Source organism: Loxodonta africana, chromosome 4, assembly GCF_030014295.1.
Source record: "Loxodonta africana isolate mLoxAfr1 chromosome 4, mLoxAfr1.hap2, whole genome shotgun sequence".
Lineage (NCBI taxonomy): Eukaryota > Metazoa > Chordata > Mammalia > Proboscidea > Elephantidae > Loxodonta > Loxodonta africana.
Window position 1 is genome coordinate 93,830,119 of NC_087345.1, and position 12,477 is coordinate 93,842,595.

At 39.0% G+C, this 12,477-nt stretch overlaps 1 pseudogene; it reads right to left on the reverse strand.

The window, feature by feature from the left end:
• Nucleotides 1-9,932: 9,932 nt before the first annotated feature.
• On the reverse strand, nt 9,933-11,789 carry LOC100661508 (olfactory receptor 8S1-like; annotated as a pseudogene).
• Nucleotides 11,790-12,477: the final 688 nt, after the last annotated feature.

The window sequence follows — 12,477 nt, forward strand, 5'->3', positions numbered from 1 at the left end:
TGGAAGCCCATTTATATGAGGTAGCAGTCTAGTTAAAGTAACAGAATAGAGAATAGCAAGGTATTTTTGATAAAAGATGGGTATTTTTCTTTCTTTCTTTCTTTCTTTTGCTCAGAGTTCCTAACATAGTTCGCAGTGACTATTTTATTGTTTCAATTACATAGGCAATTTATTTGTTATTGTGCTTTAGGTGAAAGTTTACAGCTCAAGTTAATTTCTCACACAAAAATTTCTACACCACTTGTTTTGTGACATTAGTTGCAACCCCCACAATATGACAGCACACTCACCCTTTCCACCCCAGGTTTCCTGTGTCCTTTAACCAGTTCTTGTCCTTTTCTGCCTTATCCTGCCTCCCAAGAGGAGCTGCTCATTTGGTCTCATGCATCTGGTAAAACAAGGGTATTTCTTAATAATGAAGCCCAAAATGTGGGTAGACAATGTGGTGCAATGACTAAGGATATAGGCTCTTGCGTCTTTGTTTACATTCTTAAAATTGGAATAATATACCACACTGTCAGGGTTTTATGAGAATTAAACATGGTAACATAATAAAGCACATTTTAAAAACCTATACAATATTGCTCAATTTAAATTATCATTATTATTATCATCATTATTAATAAATCCTCATGCAAGATTTATTAATCTGTCTTGGAAGAAGTACAACCAGAATAATCCTTAGAAGCAAGCATAGCAAGACTCTGTCTCACATACTTTGAACTTGTTAACAGAAGGGATCAGTAGCTGGAGAAGCACATCTTGTTGGTAAAATAGAGGGTCATCAAAAACGAGAAGAACTGATGGATTGACATAGTGGCTACAACAATGGGCTCAAGCATAGCAACAATTGTGAGGATGACCAGGGACCTGTTAGTGTTTTGTTCCATTGTGCACAGGTTTGCTATGAGTCAGAATTGGCTGGACAGCACCTAAGAAGAACAATAACAACTTGTAGGATAATCCCTTATCAAGCTAAAGCTGTTCTTGTCACAGTTGTCACTTTTTAGGGAAAGTAGTATAATAGCCATTTGAAATTACTAAAGGTGTCTGCTCTCCTTTTTCATCCTCCCAAGTTTAAGGGCAGTTTGGCATTATGAAGCTCAGTGGAGCTTTCCCCTTAGAAGCACTAAATACTTGAAGTTACTGAGGGTAATTTCACTCAGAAGTAAAGGGCAGCCAGTCTCAAGAAAGGACAAGGGAAAGGGAAGATGGACGCCCTAAGTCCAGCACTGAAATCACTTTCTGGAATGGATGTGCACCTTATAAAGGGCCAAGCCCCTAGGCAAATAAGGAGGAGGGGATTGTAGTACCATGCCAGCATCTGCAACATGGACAACTCAGCCAGGCAGAGCAGGAAAGATGAAAAGGAGGAATAGAACTTTAGGAACCCATGCTCCTGGAACTTTGATAGCTTGCCAGGACACCTTAATTATTATGGAACCATCAGAAGCTGCTGCTCCCTGCCCCTACAGAAAGAGGTTCTTAATAAAGAATTTTTCTTTACAGAATCTCAGACACCTTCTTAAAATAGAGGGATGTAGAACATTCAGTTCTGTATATCTCAGTTGTGCAGATATTTGCGTTCATCCCAAGACTCTTCTTAGCATTCAAGGGCTGGACTCTTCTATGTCCCTTGACTTTGGTTTGCCCCAACTTTCAGGTCTGGTTTATAAAAAGCTCTGACATTATGAACACCAAATGTTAGCCATCAGCTTCAGCTGTGATCCCTTGTGCAAGGGTGGCACCTTTTGGCCACCTGTAGGATTTATCATGGTAGACAAGTCCATTTCCTGGTCCTGGCCATCCCTTTGCTGCCCTGTTCCCAATAATCCCAAAACCCAGCCAAGGGGAACTTTGAGTCCCTAGTTTTCAACTGTTCAGCCAGCAACACATCTCCATCCCCTTTCCATAATTCAAATACATACTACCCGCACATCTTTTCCAAAAGACAATCCACTCCTTGTTGTGACCTCAAGGTCTTGTATCTGATTCTACTACTAGAATAAAATTTTTTGAGACTGTATTTTCTATGTATGCCTGGCTTCATGATTGAGGTTATAAAATTCTTATGATCATGAAATGTTTTCTTGGATTCTTCACTATTGACATAAAATGGCCACCTGAGAGTTCTTTCTTTCAAATGGTCTCAAACACCATCACCCTGGCATCTCTTCATTTGTTACTCTGCTGTCCCTGCCATATATAGTATAAAAAAGTATACTACGGTCTAATTAACCCTCAGAGCAGGTGTGCTTAGGAAGCTTATGGGTTGACTCATAGGCATTGGTGGTAGCCCAGAGGACAGCTGAGGCAGTGTTAGTTATTCCCTGTAGTCACAACCTGAAGTCAGGCACTGCAGTCAAGAATGAAGTAATTTTATAAATACCAGTAGGATTCTTTTAAGTGTGGTCTTTGGAATTTCTGAGTTGAAGCCACGACTAGGACAATCAAATGTGAACTCCTGAAAAAGAATTCACAGGAGACAGAGAAAGCAATGGGTGTTATCTTTATAAGAAAATAAATATTTTTCAGCTGATACTCTGTTTTGTTTTCTGTCTATGATTATCAGACAATTTCACCCAGGTTCATTTGCTGTGTACATGTGAGTTTATGAGTAAATAAAAATAACAAATTAAAAATAAAAACAAATTCAAAGGAAAGAAATCCAATAACTAGTCATTTGCCTAAACCTAGCTACCAAATATTTCTTGTATGATGAACCCATATATATTTCAAATTGCACAATAGCTCTATAGAAATTTGCATGTTTAGTGATTAAGATTTATTAGAGAAGCCTTTCTGGGTTTAACACGTCTTGAGTCACAATAAAAATCCCACTGCCTTCTAGTGGATTCGGACTCATACTGATCCTATAGGACATAATAGAGCTGCCCCATAGAATTTCCAAGGCTCTAAATCTTTATGCGCAATGATGAATAAGGAAGAACAAAGAAGAACTGATGTGTTAGAATTATGGTGTTGGCCAAGAATATTGACCATACAGTGGACTGCCAGAAGAATGAACAAATCTGAGTATAGAAGTACAGCCTGAATGTGGCTTAGAAGCAAGAATGGCAAGAATTTGTCCCATGTACTTTTGACATGTTATCAGGAGGTACCAGTCACTAGGGAAGGATATCATGCTGGGTAAAGTGGGGGGTCAGTGAACAAGAGGACGACCCTCAAAGAGATGGATTGACAAAGTAGCTGCAACAATGGGCTCAAGCTTAACAACGATTTTGAGGATGGCACAGGACCAGGCACTATTCTACTCTGTTGCACCTAGGCTCGCTATGAGTCAACTGCATCTAATAACAACAACAAAACTTCATGGAAGAAGACTACCACATATTTAAATGGCCACAAATGGTTATCAGGTACCCCCTGAACAGCTCAGATCTAAAACGTTGTTTCTCTATAGGAAACCTATGCAAAATTTGAATTAGTTTTATTTCACTTATTTCATAAAAGTTATATATATAAAAATCTAAGAGAATTGTATATGAATCATGTACGCATATGTTTATATATTTTTATATATATCTTTATATGAAAAATATGCGCTAAGTATAAATAGTAGTTACTTTGAATGGACAGTATTATGTACTATTTCTGTTATTTACTCTTTTCAAGAGAATTTGCTATGTTTCTATATTGAATACCTACTAAATTAAGGAAAAAAGGTGTTAGAATAAAAGTAGCCCAGGCTTAAGTAAACACATAAATAAAATAAAATGCCCTCTTATCACATTTAGAGAATACACTGGTATTTAGGTATTTTTCCTTTAAAACTATCTGTCTATCGTTTTGTCTTGTCTATATATCTATTTATCTATCTGTCAGTCTGTCTATCTAATTAATTTCATTCTTAAAATTGATTACTCCCTTGATATTCAAATATAGTCTACAGACCAGCATTATTAACACATCGGGGTACTTGTTAGAAATGCAGAGCCTTAAGCCGCAGGCCAGATTTACTAAACATGGATTTACATTCAGTCACAGTCCCAGGTATTTCATACGCACATTAAATATTGGTAAACAGTGGATTAACTCTAAATTTAGTTTTGTGTCTTTAAATTAGCATTTTAATATGTAGACTTCACTCACATTAAAAACATTTCTAACTGTTATTTCTAAATGTGGATTATAGTACTCAATAGCATTTATTTACCTTAATCAAATGACTTAATCAAACTGGTAAACAGTTAAAAAAGAAACAGTTAAAGAGTACAGTACATAGGTTTCTTTATTATCGTGAGTAACTAACTCTCTGATAAATAGTGCTGGACCTAAAATTGGATGCAATGTCTGAATACTTTTTTTAACCTACAATTTTGTGCTGAGGTGTTTTTCTTAGTAAATTGTGAGATCCTCATTTTCATAGTGTTTGACTTTATGTTAGTTGAGTCGTTACATTTTTCTTGGTTTTTATCTTGAGTTATAGAGTTGTTATACCTTTTTGTGGTTACCTTATTATTTACCCCTATTTTTCTAAGTAAAAACCTAACTTGTATTGTTCTATATCGCCTTGTATCACTCTCCATATGGCAGTTCAATGCCTCCTGTATTTAGTCCCTCTTTTTGATTATTGTGATCTTTTACATATTGACTTCCATGATTCCCTGTTAAGTGTATTTTTTTTTTTTAATTAATCTTAATTTGTTTGTTTTTGTGATTTCCCTGTTTGAGTTGATATCAGGACGTTCCGTTTTGTGACCTTGTGTTGTGCTGATATCTGATATTGTTGATTCTCTGACCAAACAATATCCTTTAGTATTTCTTGTAGCTTTGGTTTGGTTTTTGCAAATTCTCTAAACTTGTGTTTGTCTGTAAATATCTTAATTTCGCCTTCATATTTCAGAGAGAGTTTTGCTGGATATATGATCCTTGGCTGGCAGTTTTTCTCCTTCAGTGTTCTGTATATGTCGTCCCATTCCCTTCTTGCCTGCATGGTTTCTGCTGAGTAGTCAGAACATATTCTTATTGATTCTCCCTTGAAGGAAACCTTTCTTTTCTCCCTGGCTGCTTTTAAAATTTTCTGTTTATCTTTGGTTTTGGTGAGTTTGATGATAATGTGTCTTGGTGTTTTTCTTTTTGTATCAATCTTAAATGGGGTTCGATGAACATCTTGGATAGCTATCCTTTCGTCTTTCATGATGTCAGGGAAGTTTTCTGTCAGGAGTTCTTCAACTATTTTCTCTGTGTTTTCTGTCCCCGCTCCCTGTTCTGGGACTCCAATCACCCGCAGGTTATCCTTCTTGATAGAGTCCCACATAATTCTTAGGGTTTCTTCATTTTTTTAAATTCTTTTATCTGATTTTTTTTCAGCTATGTTGGTGTTGATTCCCTGGTCCTCCAGATGTCCCAGTCTGCATTCTAATTGCTCGAGTCTGCTCCTCTGACTTCCTAGTGCGTTGTCTAATTCTGTTATTTGATTGTTAATCTTTTGGATTTCTACATGTTGTCTCTCTATGGATTCTTGCAACTTATTAATTTTTCCAGTATGTTCTTGAATAATCTTTTTGAGTTCTTCAACAGTTTTATCAGTGTGTTCCTTGGCTTTTTCTGCAGTTATCCTAATTTCATTTGTGATTTCATTAAGCATTCTGTAAATTAGTTTTTTATATTCTGTATCTGATAATTCCAAGATTGTATCTTCATTCGGGAAAGGTTTTGATTCTTTTGTTTGGGGGGTTGGAGAAGCTGTCCCGGTCTGCTTCTTTAAGTGGTTTGATATGGATTGTTGTCTCCGAGCCATCACTGGGAAACTAGTTTTTCCAGAAAATCCGCTAAAAAAAAAATGCAGTCAGATCCCTATCAGAGTTCTCCCTCCGGCTCAGGCTATTCAGATGTTAATGAAGCCGCCTGGGGAGGGTGGGGGAGGGAATAGAGAGATAGGAGAGTAGCACCTCAGAATATAGCCAGAGTTGCTTGTCTTGCTTGGAATGACTATTATATCTGAGATTCCCGTGGGCGCGTCGCCTATGTGTGCTGGCTGTGTGGAGGTTGCCCCCGGGGGGTCTGGCCCGCTGGAGTCACGGTCAGATCCTCCGCTTCCAGCCCCACGCCCAGCGTCAAGGCTCCCCTACTGGGACAGTGCACTCTCGACTCCAAAATCAGTCGCTGCCTCCCGGGGACTTCTTGTCCCTCCAGCTGCGTGGCCGTGCAGCCTCCGAGAACCAGGTGGGCCTCCTCCCGGGGTTAGTTCAGATGGGTGGAGCAGTTCCCCGTGCTTGTGCCGTGACTGAGTGTCCCGGCTGGGACGCTGTTCTCCCCGCTCCAATACCAGTCGCTGCCTCCCGGGGACTTCTCCTACCGGCTGCGTCCCACGCCGCCGGCGCGACCCGGCTGGTCCCCTTCCCGGGGTTAGTTCAGGGGGGTGGAGCAACTCTCCGTGTTTATGGCGTACCTGCGTCCAGTCCAAATCCCTGTGGGACGGTTCCCCGGCTCAGATGATGCTCTTTCTGCTCCAAGACCAGTCACTGCCTCCCGGGGACTTCTCCTACCAGCTGCGTCCCATGCCGCCCGTGGAACTGGCTGGTCCCCCTCCCGGGGTTAGTTCAGGGGCGTGGAGCAGGTCTCTGTGCTTGTGCCGTACCTGACTGGTACGCTGGCTCCAGGCTCTGGAAACAGTCGCTGCTCCCCGTATTAGTTCGTTATCCGTCTCTAAATCTGTGTTTGTTGTTCAGGGTTCGTAGATTGTTATGTATGTGATCAATTCACTTGTTTTTCCGTGTCTTTGTTGTAAGAGGGATCCGAGGTAGCGTCTGCCTAGTCCGCCATCTTGGCTCCGCCTAACCTACAATTTTGAGGTAAATAATTTTTTTGAAAGCTCCTGATACATTGTATCACATCATATCCAGGAATGTTGAATCAGTTTACACTTTTGCCTATAACTTACGAATGTGCTTACCTCTTCAGAGTCTCACTAACATTGACTACTACTAGAATATTCATTCCTTAAAATTACTGATCAAAAACTAAATTACATTTTAACTTAATTTTACATTCACTAGAGTGAATATTTTTTATATATTTACTGGACAATTCCATCTCTTCTTTTGGGAATTGTGTATTTGTATCTCTTGCAAGCATTTGATTGGCATGTCTGTTCTTTGAATGCAGTGTATCTAATACAGGTACATTGGGGAGGCTGAGAATTTACATACATTGCTGGCATCACAGTAAGGTGATAAACAAAACTCTGCAAAATTATCTGCCAATATTTGTCAAGATGCTTAACAAACATTTTAGGTACTAAGCCAATAATCCCAATTCATAGTCTAATTACAAATACCAAAAAAAGGAGAGATATATTGCATATTATCTTAAAAGGTGAAAATGCTACCTTGAACTGTACTCCAAAATATTTGAGGAAATAAATTGCAATAGTGAACTATTAAAATATTTACAACAATGGAAAATTGCTAAGTACGGTTTGGAATATATGCTTAATAGATTCTTAAAATAATTAAAACTGGTATTTACAAAGGGTTTTCATTAACATAAAAAGTTCTGACAATATAATTTATGTAAAAAATCAGCATTTAAAATTCTACATCTTGTCATGACTTTTATTAGGCATAAAAAAGCATAGTAATGCGTCAATGGGAATTTTCCCGTTGGGTGGAATTGGTAATAGGACTCACAGTGGAAAAGATGTTAAGTTTCCCTGTTTTAAATAGATCTGCCGACAACTGTGACCAGACACTCATCCCCTTGGCTTACTCCAGGTGGTACAATAGACCTACTATTGGAATCAATACCCAAGACATACTTAACAGTACATAAAAGGAATTCTAGGGACTAGAGGAGAGAGAGGGAGTCTTGATGCCCTAGCCCTTGTGGGGTATTGCGGTACATTTGTAATTCCTCCTCTTCTTGTGGGGGAGACATGGATGACTTCCCTCCCTGAAGTCAAGTAAAGGAGGTACCAAGAAAATGACTCATAAATACAAGATTTCATGAAAGCAGGGAAGATTGACATATCATTTCTGTGTATGAAAACTTTTGATAATTTAAACTCAAATTCTTTAAAATTGGAAAATATTGGCTAACATCAATGAGTACAATAGGAACTAGTTAACCTTTTGTTTTTAATGTAGTGAAAAGGTAACTGAAAGGGATCAACAAATGCCATATTGTATTTGTTGTATCTATGCCATACTGTCACACTTGCTGTTGACAGAGCAATACCTTATTTTTCAAAATTGAATATTGAGCAGGTGCCAAAATGATCCATAATTTCTTATGTGGTAATATGTATAAAATATGAGTAAAAGAAACAAAAAAGGAAGCAACAGTTTTTTTAAATATATGCTTGGTGAATATCATATTAAAGATAGCCTACTGATAAGCATTTAGAAGTTGTGACTTCATGCCTCATTGGAGGAAGTTCCTAGGCTCAAAGGTAAAGGACCATAGACTCAGGAGACATCTATGTCAATTGGCTAAACATATTTCCTAAAGAAAGAGTTCTGCATCCTACTTCGGTGAGTTGCATCTGAGGTCTTAAAAGCTTAAAAACAGCCATGTACGATACAAGTATTGGTCTCTTACCATCTGGAGCAAAGGAGAGTGAAGACAGCCAAAGACTCAAAGGAGTAGTTAGTACAACAGACTAAAGGACCATAGGAATCACACACTATAGAACCCAGAGACCAGAAGAACTTGGTGGTGCCTGGCTACCAACCCCTCTGAGTGTTATCACAAATAGGGCCCTAGACAGAGCAAGAGAAAAATTGTAGAATAAAAAATCAAATTCACAAAAAAGATCAGACTTACTAATCTGACAGAGATTGGAGGAACCTCCCAGACTATAGCCCTAAGATGCCCTTCTGACCCAGAACTGAAGCTATTTGCAGAGACCACCTTTTCTGCCAAACCATAGACAGACCCGTAAAATATACAATAACACCTGAGAAGAACATTCTTCTTAGAATAATCAATTATGCAAGATCTAAAGGGCAACATTTGCCCAAAAGCAAAGATGAGAAGGGAAGAAGGGGTAAAAATCAAGAGGAAAGGAAACTGGGAATCTAGGACCCAAATAGGGAAAGAGCTGACACATTGTGGGGAATGAAACCAACGTCAGGAAACACTTTTTGTACACTCTGTTGAATCGGAAACTAATATGCTCTTTAAGTTTTCACCTAATGCAATAAAAAATTTAATATAAAATAATAAAAATTATCATTTCAAGGTGAAATGCCTTTGAATCAATTGACTAATAATCTCTGAAATCCTCCAAAAGGGGAAAGAAAACTCTTCTAAAATACTAAATGGGCTCAAATGTTTCTCTCCTACATGAAATTTGGAAAAACTTTTGATTATAGAGTCTAGATAAATGTACTACTATAAAAAAGTATAATTAGGATAAAGCACATTAAGGATAATTCAGTTTAAGCAAATTGTTATTGGACAATTGGGCAACTTAGAAAGGAGACCTGGTGGTGCAGTGGTTAAGCGCTCAACTGTTAACTGAAAGAGGTATGAACCCATCAGCCATTCCTTGGGAGAAAGATGTGGCAGTAGGGTATCATAAAGATTACAGCCTTGGAAACCCTATGGGGCAGTTCTACTCTATCCTATAGGGTCACTAGAGTCAGAATTGACTTGATAGCAAAGGGTTTTTTTTTTTTTTTTATTTGGACACCTAAGTAAATGTAAGACTACTACAAGGAAATAGTGTGATGCTGGGCACTTAGATAGAAGCAGGAGCACCAAAAATTGGGAAGAATTCACAAAGGGAAGGCAGAGGCCACCAAATGTGTACTATTTTGCAAATCTGCCCAGAATCTACCTTATCTGCTTATTTGGAAACACTCCCACACATTCCTTTCATCATAAGTCCCCCCTTTGAGCCCTATGTAAGAGTTCTGAAAAGAACTTCAGTCCTTCAGCTGAAGACTCAGAGAGTCATTGGCCGAGTGATTATATGAGATCCACTCAGATTCTGCATTATCCTGGTATTTTGGTTCTTAATGTCCTGTTTTCTTTCCTGTTTTCCTAAGAGTGTCCTTTTTCCTGAGTCTGTGGGCCTAATTAAAATGGGGAAATGAGTACAACCAGGTCGATTATGCTAGAAGTGGTTTTCTCCAAAGGTATTCGTTCCCAGATTAAGCTCTATGTAACAGCAAACATCTGGGAGGGTTTCATTCCTATCAGGGTGACTCATTAATTTCTCTTCCTGCCACTCTAACCAGGCCTCATTACCCTGTGCCCCTATGAACTTATTAAGACTTTTCATCACAAAAGATTCAGGTACTTTTCTATTTAGAAAAACTATAGCTTTCAGTGCCTTTCTCAAACTTAACTACAAATAACTACAAATAATGACAGATAATTTACACCAAAACAAACTTCATACACACACACACATGAAAACACACATGCACACAAATATGCACATTTTTTTTTTTGCCTCTGACTGGAATTGAGCTTAATGTTATGCTCTATATTGGGTCTGTGTTGCTTTCTTAGGTATTTCTGATTTATTTTGCCAAATTTGATAAATGAACAGTCAGGACATTCTCCTCAGTGTCTTGCTACAAGAATTTCTCTCTGAATTCCCCATCATGACCTTTCTTTATTCTACCATTGAAAACGATGTAAACACTTCCCCAGGGTTCTTCTCACAGCTGCCTTCACCTCCTTGTTCTTCAGGCTGTAGATGAGGGGGTTTAGCATGGGAGTCATGACACCATACTGGACAGAGAAGATCGACTCAAGGGAAGAGCCTGAGGTTGGCATGAAATAGCGGAGGAAAGTTGACCCATAGAAGAAGATCACTGCAGTGAGGTGGGCGGAGCATGTGGAGAATGCCTTTTTTCTACCGGAAGTGGAGGTAATGCTAAGGATGGTGAAGATGATGCAGACATATGAGAAAAATATTAAAAACAAAGTTATGAGTCCATGTGGTATAATAGAGCAGAGCAGAGCATGTTGGTGGAGACATTAGAGCAAGACAGAAGGAAGATAGAGGGCAACTCACAGCTGTAGTGTGGGATGATGTAGGTATCACAGAAATCCATTTTCATTGCCAGAGAAACATTGATGACTGTGTCCAGAAAGCCCAGGCCCCATGAGCCCCACACAAGCTGCACACACCGCTGTTCACTCATCATCTGATCATAGAGCAGAGGGTGGCAGATGGCAGCATAGCGGTCATAGGCCATCACTGAGAGGAGACAGATTTCAGTCCCTCCAGTGGCAAGCAGAAAGAATATCTGAGCCAGGCAACCCTTTACTGAGATGGCTTTCTTCTGACATAGAAGGTCCTCCAGCATTTTGGGCACGGTGACCGTAGAGAAGCAGAGATCAATAAAAGAGAGGTGACTCAGGAAGAAGTACATGGGTGTGTGGAGGTGAGAATCAGTCCTGATGACCAGCAGCATTATCAGATTCCCCAGCATTGTCAGGAGGTAAATGCCCAGGAAGAGCACAAAGAGTAGAGCCTGGATCTTGGGGTCAGGAGACAGCCCAAGGAGGATGAACTCGGTGATGGTGCTGTGGTTCCTTGAGGCCATTTACAAAGTTTTATCCCTAAAAATGAGACAGAAAAATATGGCAGTGAGATATCTATTGTCCTCCAATCAATTCTCACACTACATTGATTTTCACTTAATATCACAATCATCCAGAAAATATGGGCCAGGCTTTGTGCCAGTCACTTGGAACATAAAGATAGGTAAGATACAATGCTTATACTTTAGAAAATCATAGTTCAAAGAAGAACACAAAAGTAAAAAACGAGCAATTAAATCAAAGTTGATTAACCGTAATGGGAGCTCCAAGTGTGATTTAGAACAAGTCAGTAATGTCAGCACATTGAAGGTAGCTAAGGAAAATTTTAAAGGTGAGTATGATCTCTCAAAGGAGCCAGGGAATGGATGTACATTTATATCATTATGGTGGCAGTCTATTGAAAGGATCAGGATTGAGAAATAGCAAGGTATTGTGTGATAAAAGAATAGGTACTTCTCAATAACTGGAGCCCAAAATGTGGGTAGACAATGTGGTACAACGACTAAGGATGTACGCTCTTGGGTCTTTGTTTACGTTCTTAAAATTGGAATAACATACCACCCTGTTTGGGTTTTATGAGAATTAGATATGATAATATATAAAGTACATTTTAAAAACCGCTACAATATTGCTGAGCAAAAATTATTATCATTATTATTTGAAATCATAATTGTAGCCTGAGAAAAATAATAAATCCCCATGAAGGACAATCCTCTATCAGAGTGAAAGCTGTTCTTGTTATTCCTACTTTTTAGGAAAAGGGAAAGCAGTTGAAATCACTGGTCTCCTTCTTCTCCAGCTGAAAGCCACTTTGGTATTTGGAATCACAGTGGAGCCTTCCCTTTAGAAGGACTAAGTACCTTGAAGTTACTGAGGCTAATGTCACTTAGAAGTGAAGGGCAGCAAGTCTCAAGAGAGGACAAGGGAAAGAGAAGATGGACTCCC